Source organism: Triticum aestivum, chromosome 2A (genome assembly GCF_018294505.1).
Source record: "Triticum aestivum cultivar Chinese Spring chromosome 2A, IWGSC CS RefSeq v2.1, whole genome shotgun sequence".
NCBI classification, from domain to species: Eukaryota; Viridiplantae; Streptophyta; class Magnoliopsida; order Poales; family Poaceae; genus Triticum; species Triticum aestivum.
Window position 1 is genome coordinate 723,527,818 of NC_057797.1, and position 12,003 is coordinate 723,539,820.

A 12,003-nucleotide genomic window follows, 5' to 3' on the forward strand; every position below is an offset into this window, starting at 1 on the left:
TGGCGGATCAGGATTCGGAGTCGTGCGCGTTGGAGGAGCCATCCTGAAGAGGTTGACTACCATTAGCACATTGACAGATAAATATTGAAGCTGAATCCAACGGAATGAAAATTGCAACATATAGTCTTCACATCAGAACAAAATGAACGAATGCATTCCTGTTGAAATGGTCACGTATCCATAAATTGAGAAGCCACGTAGAATTAAGGTAGAGAAATAAATCAACAAGGTACGTATCAAGAACGAATAATCGGTAAGAAATCCCAATCTCAAACCAATATCCGTGGAAGAAGAACTAGAGCTACTAGAATTCCCACCTATGAAACTCCCGAACCTTTCCGGTTATGCAATCAGGTGTTGGGGATACAGGGGAAGCATAATATCTCACCCAAACTAGCAAATCCTACATCCAGCTGTATCCATCCTTCAACACATAACCAAGAAACCTTCGGAAACCATCTACCTCAACCTTCGAAAAGCATCCGTTATACAAGTTATGGCGATACTCCCGAACTCCCGCCCCAGTACTGGGTGGCGTCGAGGTTATCTCACCAACGAACTGCATAAAAGAGATTTTCGATGTCGGCGTACTAAACTCAGGTATTCCAGAACTGCAACGATAGAATTATGATGACAACACCTCAGAGCTCAACTCCCTAGGACACTTCCACTAAACCCCTGACAGGAGGCACCAAGACAATGTTCTCATCATAAAACCATCGAAACAATTCCAAGATACACGTGTGATCCTAAAAAAAATTTAGTGAAATTTGAGAAGAGAAGAGTCAAAACTCTACGTCAGGATGCCTTACCAAAGCGATGAGGAGACTGGGAAGTAAAAAGAATTCCTAAACTCTCCGATATATAATTCCTAATTGACTCAAAACATTTTTTCTAGACACAACTCGGCCACTATTAACGATCAAGCAATGGGGCTCCTAAGGTCGGGGAAGGCTCTGATTACCAACTTGTAACACCCTCGATGCGACTATATCTCCCACGTGTCGAGGCACGACTTAGAGGCATAATCGCATTGAAGGCATAGGTCGCAAGTTAGGCAATCTTCACAACATCCCATATACTATAAATCATAAAGGGGAGATAACATAGTTGGCTTACACTCGCCACGTCAATCAAGTACATAAATAACATTACATCAACCAAACACTCATGGCCCGACTACGGCACCAAAATAAAAGAGAACCCAACATGCGACAACGGTCCCGTTCACCCCCAACAGGGCACCACTACTGATCATCGGGAAAGGAAACATAGCAACGTTGAGAGTCTTCGTCGAACTCCCACTTGAGCTCCTACGCGTCTCCTGGAGCGGAATCATCAGGCGTTGCATCTGGTGTAATAGTAATCTGTGAGCCACAGGGACTCAGCAATCTTGCACCCTCGCGATCAAGACTATTTAAGCTTAAAGGTATGGCAAGGTAAATATATGTGGAGCTGCAGCAAGCGACTAGCATATATGGTGGCTAACTTATTCGCAAAAGAGAGCGAGAAGAGGAGGCAAAGCACGAGCGAGAAACTAGAGAGCAACCTGCGCAAACATTACTCCAACACCGTGTCCACTTCCCGGACTCAGCCGAGAAGAGGCCCTCACGGTAACACACTCGGTTGATTCATTTTAATTAAGTTAAGGTTCAAGTTATCTACAACTGGACATTAACAAATTCCCATCTGCCCATAACCGCGGGCACGGCTTTCCAAAGTTCAAATCCCTGCAGGGGAGTCCCAACTTAGCCCATGACAAGCTCTCACGGTCAACGAAGGAATAGACCTCCTCCCAAGACGTTCCGATCTGACTCGGTATCTCGGTAATTCAAGACACTTCGACAGGTTAAAACAAGACCAGCAACACCGCCCGAATGTGCCGACAAATCCCGATAGGAGCGGCACATATCTCGTTCTCAGGGCACACTTAGATAGGTCAAGCTACGAGTAAAACCAACCCTCAAGTTTCCCCGAGGTGGCCTCGCAGGCTTCCCGGTTCGGACCAACACTCAGAGGGAGCACTGGCCCGGGGGGTTTAAAATAAGATGACCCTCGGGCTCCGGTAACCCAAGGGAAAAAGAGGCTAGGTGGCAAATGGTAAAACCAAGGTTGGGCATTGCTAGAAAAGCTTTAATCAAGGCGAACTATCAAGGGGTTCCCATTATAACCCAACCGCGTAAGGAACGCAAAATCCGGGAACATAACACCGATATGACGGAAACTAGGGTGGCAAGAGTAGAACAAAACACTAGGCGAGAGGCCGAGCCTTCCACCCTTTACCAAGTATATAGATGCATTAAGATAACATGGCAATATAATGATATCCCAACAAGTAATTAAATGTTCCAACAAGGAACAGCCTCCAATCTTCACCTGCAACTAGCAACGCTATAAGAGGGGCTGAGCAAAGCGGTAACATAGCCAATCAACGGTTTGCTAGGACAATGGTGGGTTAGAGGTTTGACATGGCAATTTGGGAGGCTTGAAAGCAAGTGGTAGGCATCGTAGCAATGGCATAGCAAAAGAGCGAGCAAACTAGCATAGCAAAGATAGTAGTGATTTCGAGGGTATGATCATCTTGCTTGCACAGCTGTCAGAGTTGACTGGATCCTCGAAACCAAACTCAACGGGCTCCTCGTTAGCGAACTCGTCTCCCGGCTCTACCCAAACAAGACAAACAAGCAACAAGGATACAATCAACCACGTGCAAGACCAAGCAATATGATGCAATGATGATATGCTATGCGGAATGCGATGCGGGATGCAAAATGCAAGATATGACAGGAAATGCATGAACCTGGCCTCAACTTGGAAAACCAAGTGTGCCACTTGAAAGATGAGATGAAATATGTTGAAAACGATATAAAGAACGCCGAAATCGGAGTTACGGTTTGGAAATGGCAATCGATTCAAAAATGACACCGGTCTGCGATGTAAATGCAATGAGATGAACATGCTACAGCACCCAAAAATGACAACAAAATATATGGCAGGGATGCACACAAGATGCTTAACAAAAGTCTAGCACTGAGCTACTGCCAAATCATCCATTAACAGGTTCAAACAAGCATGGCAAAAATGCATATGGCAAACAGATTTCAGACTTATTGAAATTAACACTTGTCTGGAATTTCAGATCAGGTAGCCCTCTTCGGAGCAACAAAACTACATGCTACATGATCTGAACATGGCAAAGTAAAGCATGGCATGGAGCTATTCAAAGATCTTAACAAAAGTCCCTTAGTGACCTTGAGCCAAAAGGGATCAGAAAATACAATTGCAAGCATGTGAACATAGCAAAAACATAATCAGTTTTCATACTTAGTGAAAACTGGAACATGCTGAAACATAACTCAAGTAGGCATGTTTACGAGCTCGATGCACTCACTGCGGTGCAAGTCATGGCAAGACAAGCATACACCCACCAATAAGGCACAAAATTCAAGCTAGACATGGCAAGAACAATAGCATAGCATGCACGGATCAACTACAACATCATCAGCAAAATTGCAAACAAGTTGACAATCTGCCCAGATTCACAAAGTAGCAAAAGTAGAGCTCGATTGACTCAAGCTAGGGTGCTCCATAATTGCAAACAAAGACATGGATGGATAGAGCACTACAATATTAAGAAAAATCCCTTATTGATCATCCTCAAAAGAGGCACGGATCACTAGGAAACAACAAGAACATATGGCATCATGAGATAAACAGCTCCAGGACTTAGTGAAATTGCTTAGTCCCTGAAAACAGAATTAGCAAGTGCACCACTTTGCAAGCTTGCACTAGTCACCACACACATCACAAAAATACATGGGTTGCACCTCTGAAAAGATGACAAAACCCTTAACAAAACACATGTAGAGCATCAGGGCATAGCATGCACGCATTAATCATGGCAAAAATGACAAAAAGCTAAACGGAGTCGCAGATCTGACAAATATCTCAAGTAGCCCTCTTCTAACAGCATTTCGGGCATCAAGATGAACTCAAATGAAAATGATGCAATGGAATGAAATGATTTACTCTCTGAGGTGAACATTTTGATATGCTATATGCATGAATCGGAGCTACGGATGCAAAGTTACAGCCTGACGAACATGTGCATATGGATCTGGAATTTCGGGACTTAGTAGAAAAATCAACCTCTAGGGTTTACTGTTCACAGATCTGGATCGGGCGAAGGTCACTGTAGCACGGCGGCGCCGATCACGAGGATGACTGGGGTTCTTCGCCGGAGTTGAGGGAGAGGCCGGAGGGGTCGCCGGGGTGGAGATCCGGCGAGGAGGAGGGTCGTACGGGGCGGCACGGGGACCGGCCGGCGAGCTCGGGCGGCGGGCGGCGGAACTGCAGCGCTCGTCACCGGCATGGAGAGGCGGTGGCGGCTCGGTGGCGGCGCAGGGAGGCAAAGGCGGCGGCCGGCTTCGGGATTTGCGTCGGCGCGCGGGCGCCCGGGAGATGGGCCACGGGGGCCGGCTGCGGACTTCCCGGGCCCGGGCGGCATGGGGATCTGGGGACCGAGCGCGGGCGAATTGGAGGCTGCCACGTGGCGGCGGTGGCGGCGGGATTTTTCGTCCGGCGGCGGGTGGACACGTCCGGCCGCGCGGAGATGATTTTTAGGGTTTCGGAGGTAGGAGGAGATCCGAAAATTGGGGAGGGGGGGTTTAAATAGGCATAGTGGGAGCTAGGAGAGTCCAAAAGAGGTGCGGTTTTCGGCCACGCGATCGTGATCGAACGCTCTAGATGATGAAGCAGAGTTTGGTGGGTTTTGGGCAAAATTGGAGGGGTGTTGGGCTGCAACACACACGAGGCCTTTTCGGTCCCTCGGTTAACCGTTGGAGTATCAAACGAAGTCCAAATGATACAAAACTTGACAGGCGGTCTACCAGTAGTAAACCAAGGCCGCTTGGCAAGTCTCGGTCCAACCCGGAAATGTTTAATTCCTACACACGAAAGAAAGCTAGAAATGAGCACCGGAGGAGAACGAAGCGCTGGAATGCAAAACGGACAACGGGGAAAAAGCTCGAATGCAAGAGACGAACACGTATGCGAATGCAATGCACATGATGACATGATATGAGATGCATGACCACGACAAAAACACACTGAGACAAAGACCCGAACCCGAGATAATAAATTAACTTAACGCCGGAAACGGCAAGAGTTGGAGTACAAATAGGGAAAGTTACATCCGGGGTGTTACAGAAGATGCTTGAAAGAATTTAGATCCATGAGAACGAAGAGATTACGAGCGGATTAGTGAATCCTTGATTTAGACACCGGTATGATTTAGAGTATGCGAGCTGAAAGCTGGACTGAATCAATCTTAGATGATGGGCTCAGGATAATCCGACAGAAAATACTCTGAATTACTCCGGATGAGTGAAAAGAATTCTGACAATCGAAAACAACTATGAGAGGATGGCATAACGCTAGAACCACGAATCTTGAATAGAAAGGAGCAAGATTAAAGAGAAACTCTTCTTCGGTCTTCAAATGTTTAGAATGATGACGAGAAACACCACCTCCGGGATGATTAAAAGAGGAGAGGTTGAGCCAACGATGAAAAGAATTGTGAAAGATCTAGGAGAAGTCATTTGACTGATGATAACTCATTCTTACGTCAAACTTGGAAAAGAATTTGAGAGTAACACCGGGAAAATAAGAAGAGTCAGGTAAAATCCTGGAAAAAGACCTGTGGGTTAGGGCCCACTCAAAAGAAACACCGTTGAAATGATTTAAAAGAGAGGTTGCACCGGTTGAATTAAATGATTTGAATGAGATAAACATCCTCAAAAGAGCTTGAACGAATGTAGAGTAGAAAACACGACTCTTCGAGATATCTTCAGCACTCCAGAACAAATGAATAGCGAGAGGTGAATGATAAAGAGGTGCACCGGTAAGAAAAGGTATTTGAAACAAGGAAAAGGACAAGATCCACAAGGCTTGACTTGGTTCCACCGGAGAAGAAAACGAGTGATGAGAGACGAACTTGAAGCTCCGTTAGAATCTTCATGAGAATCACCGGATAAGAATATTGATAGAAAAGAATGGAGAGACTTCATAACCAATAAGATGGATACTTGATTGAGAAATCTGAGTCCTTAAAGAAAACAAGGGTGGGTGGGCGGGAAAAACAAAGGCAACTTGGGACGAATGAAACAAACAACGTCGAGAAGAAATGAGTTGATCTTGCGGATGTTGAAAAAGATCGGATCCACTTGAAGAGAAACACGTCGGTTGGAAGGGATTGACATGACACTCTCGATTATCATGAAGGATTTGTATTCACATCGGAGTATGAAAACACCATTTGGGGAAGGTATGGAATCAACATTTGACTTTGAAGCAACTCAAATACCACAACTCAAAAACAAAACAAAGGATTGGCTTGCAAAATAAGTCAGAACAAACATATGATAGAGATTTCGTCCGAAGTTTTCGTGGTGGGGCCTACACAGGCTCGATCGTACAGCACCATCATGTACAAGGCAGTGCACATGATATACGAAGCGTCCCCGAGTCGGCATAGCCAAGGACTCTTTAAGACACAACGAGACCACTGTAAAACCGACCGTGAATAGGCGGACCACTAGACGTCGAACCCCAATTTCATATCATACATCTGTCGGGAAGATATCCTAAGAGCTACTTGAATTCCCACCTATGAAACTCCCGAACCTTTCCGGTTATGCAATCAGGTGTTGGGGATACAGGGGAAGCATAATATCTCACCCAATTCTAGCAAATCCTACATCCAGCTGTATCCATCCTTCAACACATAATCGAGAAAAACTTCGGAAACCATCTACCTCAACCTTCGAAAAGTATCCGTTATACGAGTTATGGCAATACTCCCAAACTCCCGCCCCAGTACTGGGTGGCGTCGAGGTTATCTCACCAGCGAACTGCATAAAAGAGATTTTCGATGTCGGCGTACTAAACTCAGGTATTCCAGAACTGCAACGATAAAATTATGACGACAACACCTCAGAGCTCAACTCCCCGGGACACTTCCACAAAACCCCTGACAGGAGGCACCAAGACAATGTTCTCATCATAAAACCATCGGAACGATTCCAAGATACCCGCGTGATCCTAAATTTTTTTTAGTGAAATTTGAGAAGAGAAGGGTCAAAACTCTACGTTAGGATGCCTTACCAGAGCGATGAGGAGACTGGGAAGTAAAAAGAATTCCTAAACTCTCCGATATATAATTCCTAGATGACTCAAAAAAAATTTCTAGACACAACTCGGCTGCTAAAAACGATCAAGCAATGGGGGCTCCTAAGGTCGGGGAAGGCTCTGATTACCAACTTGTAACACCCTTGATGCGGCTATATCTCCCACGTGTCGAAGCACGACTTAGAGGCATAACCGCATTGAAAGCAATGTCGCAAGTGAGGTAATCTTCACACAACCCATGTAATATATAAAGGACAGAGATACATAGTTGGCTTACAATCGCCACTTCACACAATTACATGAAATAAAGCATTACATCAATCAGATACAATCAAGGTCCGACTATGGAACCAAAAATAAAAAAAGAACCCCAAATGCGACAAAGGTCCTCGATCGACCCCAACTGGGCTCCACTACTGATCAACTAGAACGAAACAACACAAAGGACAAGATCTTCATCAAGCTCCTCCTGATCTTCATCGAGTTCATACCCAATCTATAAGCACTTCTTACCGTGAAGATGCCATTTTTCTCATAGTTCCAAGCTAGATGGTCTTTAGTCTCATTGAGAGGAATAACTCCAACACCGTGTTCACTTCCCGGACTCCGCCGGAAAGAGACCATCACGGTTACACACGCGGTTGATGCATTTTAATTAAGGTCAACTTCAGGTTTTCTACAACCAGACATTAACAAATTCCCATCTGCCCATAACCGCGGGCACGGCTTTCGAAAGTTCATAACCCTGCAGGGGTGTCCCAACTTAGCCCATGACAAGCTCTCACGGTCAACGAAGGAATAGACCTCCTCCCGAGACGTTCCAATCAGACTCGGTATCCCGGTACAACAAGACATTTCGACAGGGTAAAACTAAACCAGCAACACCGCCCGAATGTGCCGACAAATCCCGATAGGAGCTGCACATATCTCTTTCTCAGGGCACACTCAGATTGTCTTAGGTATGGGTAGGCCAGCCCAGAGTTGCCCCTGGTGGCCACCGGCAGCTGACAGGTTGGACCAACACTCAGAGGAGCACTGGCCCGGGGGGGAAAAATAATGATGACCCTCAGGAGCGCGACTCCCAAGGGAAAAGAAAAGGCTAGGTGGCAAATGGTAAAACCAATGTTGGGCATTGCTGGAAGAGCTTTACTTAAGGCGAACTGTCAAGGGGTTCCCATTACTACCCAACCGCGTAAGGAACGCAAAATCCGGGAACATAACACCGATATGACGGAAACTAGGGCGGCAAGAGTGGAACAAAACACCAGGCAAAAGACCGAGCCTTCCACCCTTTACCAAGTATATAGATGCATTAATTAAATAAGATATATTGTGATAACCCAACAAGTAAACATGTTCCAACAAGGAACAACATCTCCATGTTCCAACAAGGAACAAACTTCAATCTTCACCTGCAACTAACAACGCTATAAGAGGGGCTGAGCAAAGCGGTAACATAGCCAATCAACGATTTGCTAGGACAAGGTGGGTTAGAGACTTGGTTCAACAATATAGAAGGCGTGACAAGCAAGTGGTAGGTATCGCAGCATGGGCATAGCAAAAGAGCGGCCATCTAGAAAAGCAAAGATAGAAGTGATTTCGAGGGTATGATCATCTTGCCTGAGATCCCGCAAGGAAGAAGAACGAGTCCATGAAGAAGACAAACGGACGTAGTCGAACGGGTCCTCACAAACGCACGTTACCGGAACCAACCCGAAGAAGCAAACACCGGAAAGAAGCACACCACATAGTAAACAACCAACACATGAACATGGCATGATGCACATTCAAGTATGATGCATGTCCGGTTTAATGAAGCATGGCATGGCAAAATGCACAAGCAAATTCTACAAATTAAGTGGAGCTCAATATGCAACGAGTTGCATATTGACGGAACACCACATTAATTATTTAGTTCTCTCCCGGTTAGGTACCCAACAATATTAAATGTTGGTTAATATGGCAAGAGGTGAAGCATAACAAAACTATACCATCTAACAATTTAAATGGGGCTGGATATAACAAATAACGAATCCGGTAAATCCCCACATCCCTTAGTAAATTAATGCAAACAACAATTTAAACATTTTAATTGTTGTTACTATGATGCGGATGACATGGGCAAGTTTATGCAATTTTCTTTATTAAAACTTGACAAGAGCATTATTATGAAGTATTTGACATCGTGGTGGAAAGGAAAAGGGTGCCACGACGACGAATCCGAAAAATGATGCCACGACAACATATCGGTTATCCGGTAGCCCACGGGGATACCAGTGCAAAAGGAAGTGACGGGAGCATGTCATGCAAGGATGGTGGGGTGCTCCCGATTACGGGGTTCCCACATGTCGGTGGCAAGGCAAAAGAGGGGCAACGTGCACTGAACAACTCCGACACGGAGCAAACACGAGCATTTCATACAAGATATGCATTCGGTCCACGGGCATCATTCCGGCGGTTATACCTTCGAAGTGAGCAAACGAGACGGATCGGGTACGATGCGGTGTAGGGGAAGTAGGCATTCTCGGGACGCCAAGGGAAGTAGCGGTTCACATGACGGTAGTTGAACTTGACGTTTGCGTTACACGGGTCTTCGTCGGCGGTCGTCGTACATGGTTCGGAGTGGTACTTGGGTCGTCGTGGAACTTGGCTCTTGCGGTATTGATAGCTCGAAGGGGTACTTCGCGGGTCCGAGGTCTCCGGCCGTAGTGGTTCTTGATGATATGGGTAGTCGAACTTGACGAAAACGAGTCTCCTCGGGGACTTGATGCATCCGAATTCTTCGGGTTTGTAGTGGTACTTGGCGTTCCGTTCGGTACTCGTTCGAGCATCTATTTGGTCTTGTCGGTGGTGTACTTGGCGAAATCCCACGGAGGCGGTCTTGCATCCCTGGATTCAGTGGCCTTGGCAATGACAACAAACGGTAGCAAGGCAGCAGCACACAGACGATGGTGGATCTGGGCAACAGGCGCGACGGCGTTGGGAACCGGGCGAACGCAAGTAGGTCCGGGCGGCGTCAGCAGCAGAGTTGGTCGGAGAGAGTAGCTCGGGTAGGAGGCTGGCGGAGGCCATGGAAGCAGCAGCAAGGCGACACCGGATGTTGAACGGCGAGGGCGAGGGGGATCCAGCGGAGCTCGGGCTCCCGACGAGAAGGACGAACGGGGAGGAGGAGATCCGGGCGCACGCACGGGGTTCTTGAAGGTCGAGGTCGCCGGGTAGCCGCGGAGGTGGACTTGGCGTGTGCTCCAGCGAAAAGACGGGCGGCGAGGCGTCTGAGGCAGGGAAGGAGCACTGGCGACGCGCTTGGGGGCCGGCACAGTGGTCTCCATGGCCGTGCGGTCCACGAGAAGGTACATCGTAGCGCCCCTCGCCGGAGGCAGGAAAGCAGTGGCGATCCGGCGGAGCGGTGTAGTAGAGGGAGGCAAGGGGGAGGCGAGCTCCTGGCGCTGGCTGCGGGGCACTGTGCGGGTGTGTGTGCGCGGCGGCGGTGAGGGAACGAGAGGAGAAGCGGAGATCGAGGCTAGGGAGTGGCTCTCTCCTCTGCGAGTGGCGGCGGTAGCGGGAGGGCCCGAGGGAGCGATGGGAGAGGGAGAGAGCAATGCGGGAGAGGCCGAGGCCTAGGGTTAGGGCACACAGGCTGGGCCTGCTGGAGCGTAGCTGGGCCTAGCAGGCCGGCCCAGCAGGGAGGGCGCTGGCTGAAGGGATTGCGGGTCGAGAAGAGAGAGAGAGGGCCCGACATCTGTTTTCGGAGACCGAAAATGTCCAACGTTAGACCGGCTATAATGCCGCTATAGTTATCCGTTGGGGCATCAAACAAACTCAGAATGCGATGAAACTTGGCAGGCGGCCTACACACAACATAATAACACCGCATGCCAACTTTCAACCCATTCCGAGAACATTTTTCCGGCCACTTATAAAATAATATTTCGGACATGTCGCCGGCGCGTGCAAGTGTGGTTGGACTCAGAACGGACAACGGAAGGAACGGGGAGACCCAGACGGATGCAAGTTTTGAAAACATGATGATGCAATGCACATGATGACATGACAAGATGCAACACGCAAGCGAATGACATGGCAACGACGGCGAATAACTGGACGACAACTGGCACATCGGTCTCGGGGCGTTACATGAAATTTGTTGAGGGCATTCTTGATACTCCTTGCTTCATCACTATCAGCTTTAAAGAAGAGAAGGCTATCATTAGCGAATAGAAGATGGGAGATACCTGGGCTCCCTCTCGCCACTTTCAAAGGGGTGATCTTACCAGCAGCACATTCAGCCTCAAGGGCACGTGATAGACCTTCAGCCACAAACAAGAACAAATACGGACTTAAAGGGTCACCTTGACGGAGACCCCTCGAAGGTTCGAAGAAATCCAAGATTTCTCCATTTAGCTTCACTGCATATCTCACAGACCGAACACAGGTCATCACCCAATTTATCCACTTCTGACAAAACCCGAATCTGCTAAGAACTCCTTCTAGGAAACTCCAATCCACACGATCATACGCTTTGGACAGATCAAGTTTATAGGCACAATGGTTATTGGTAGCGTTCTTGCTGTGTTAGATTTTATAAAAACACTCAAAGGCGATATACGCGTTGTCCGTGATGAGTCTTCCAGGAATGAAAGCACTCGGTGTTTTTGACACCAACTCATCCAAGAAAGGTCGAAGGTGGTTGACAAGGCATTTAGAGATCACTTTATAGATGACGTTGCACAGGCTTATTGGCCGAAAATCTTTCAAGTATTCGGGAGCATTACCTTTAGGAATAAGGACAATCATCGTGTCGTTAATTCCTCCTGG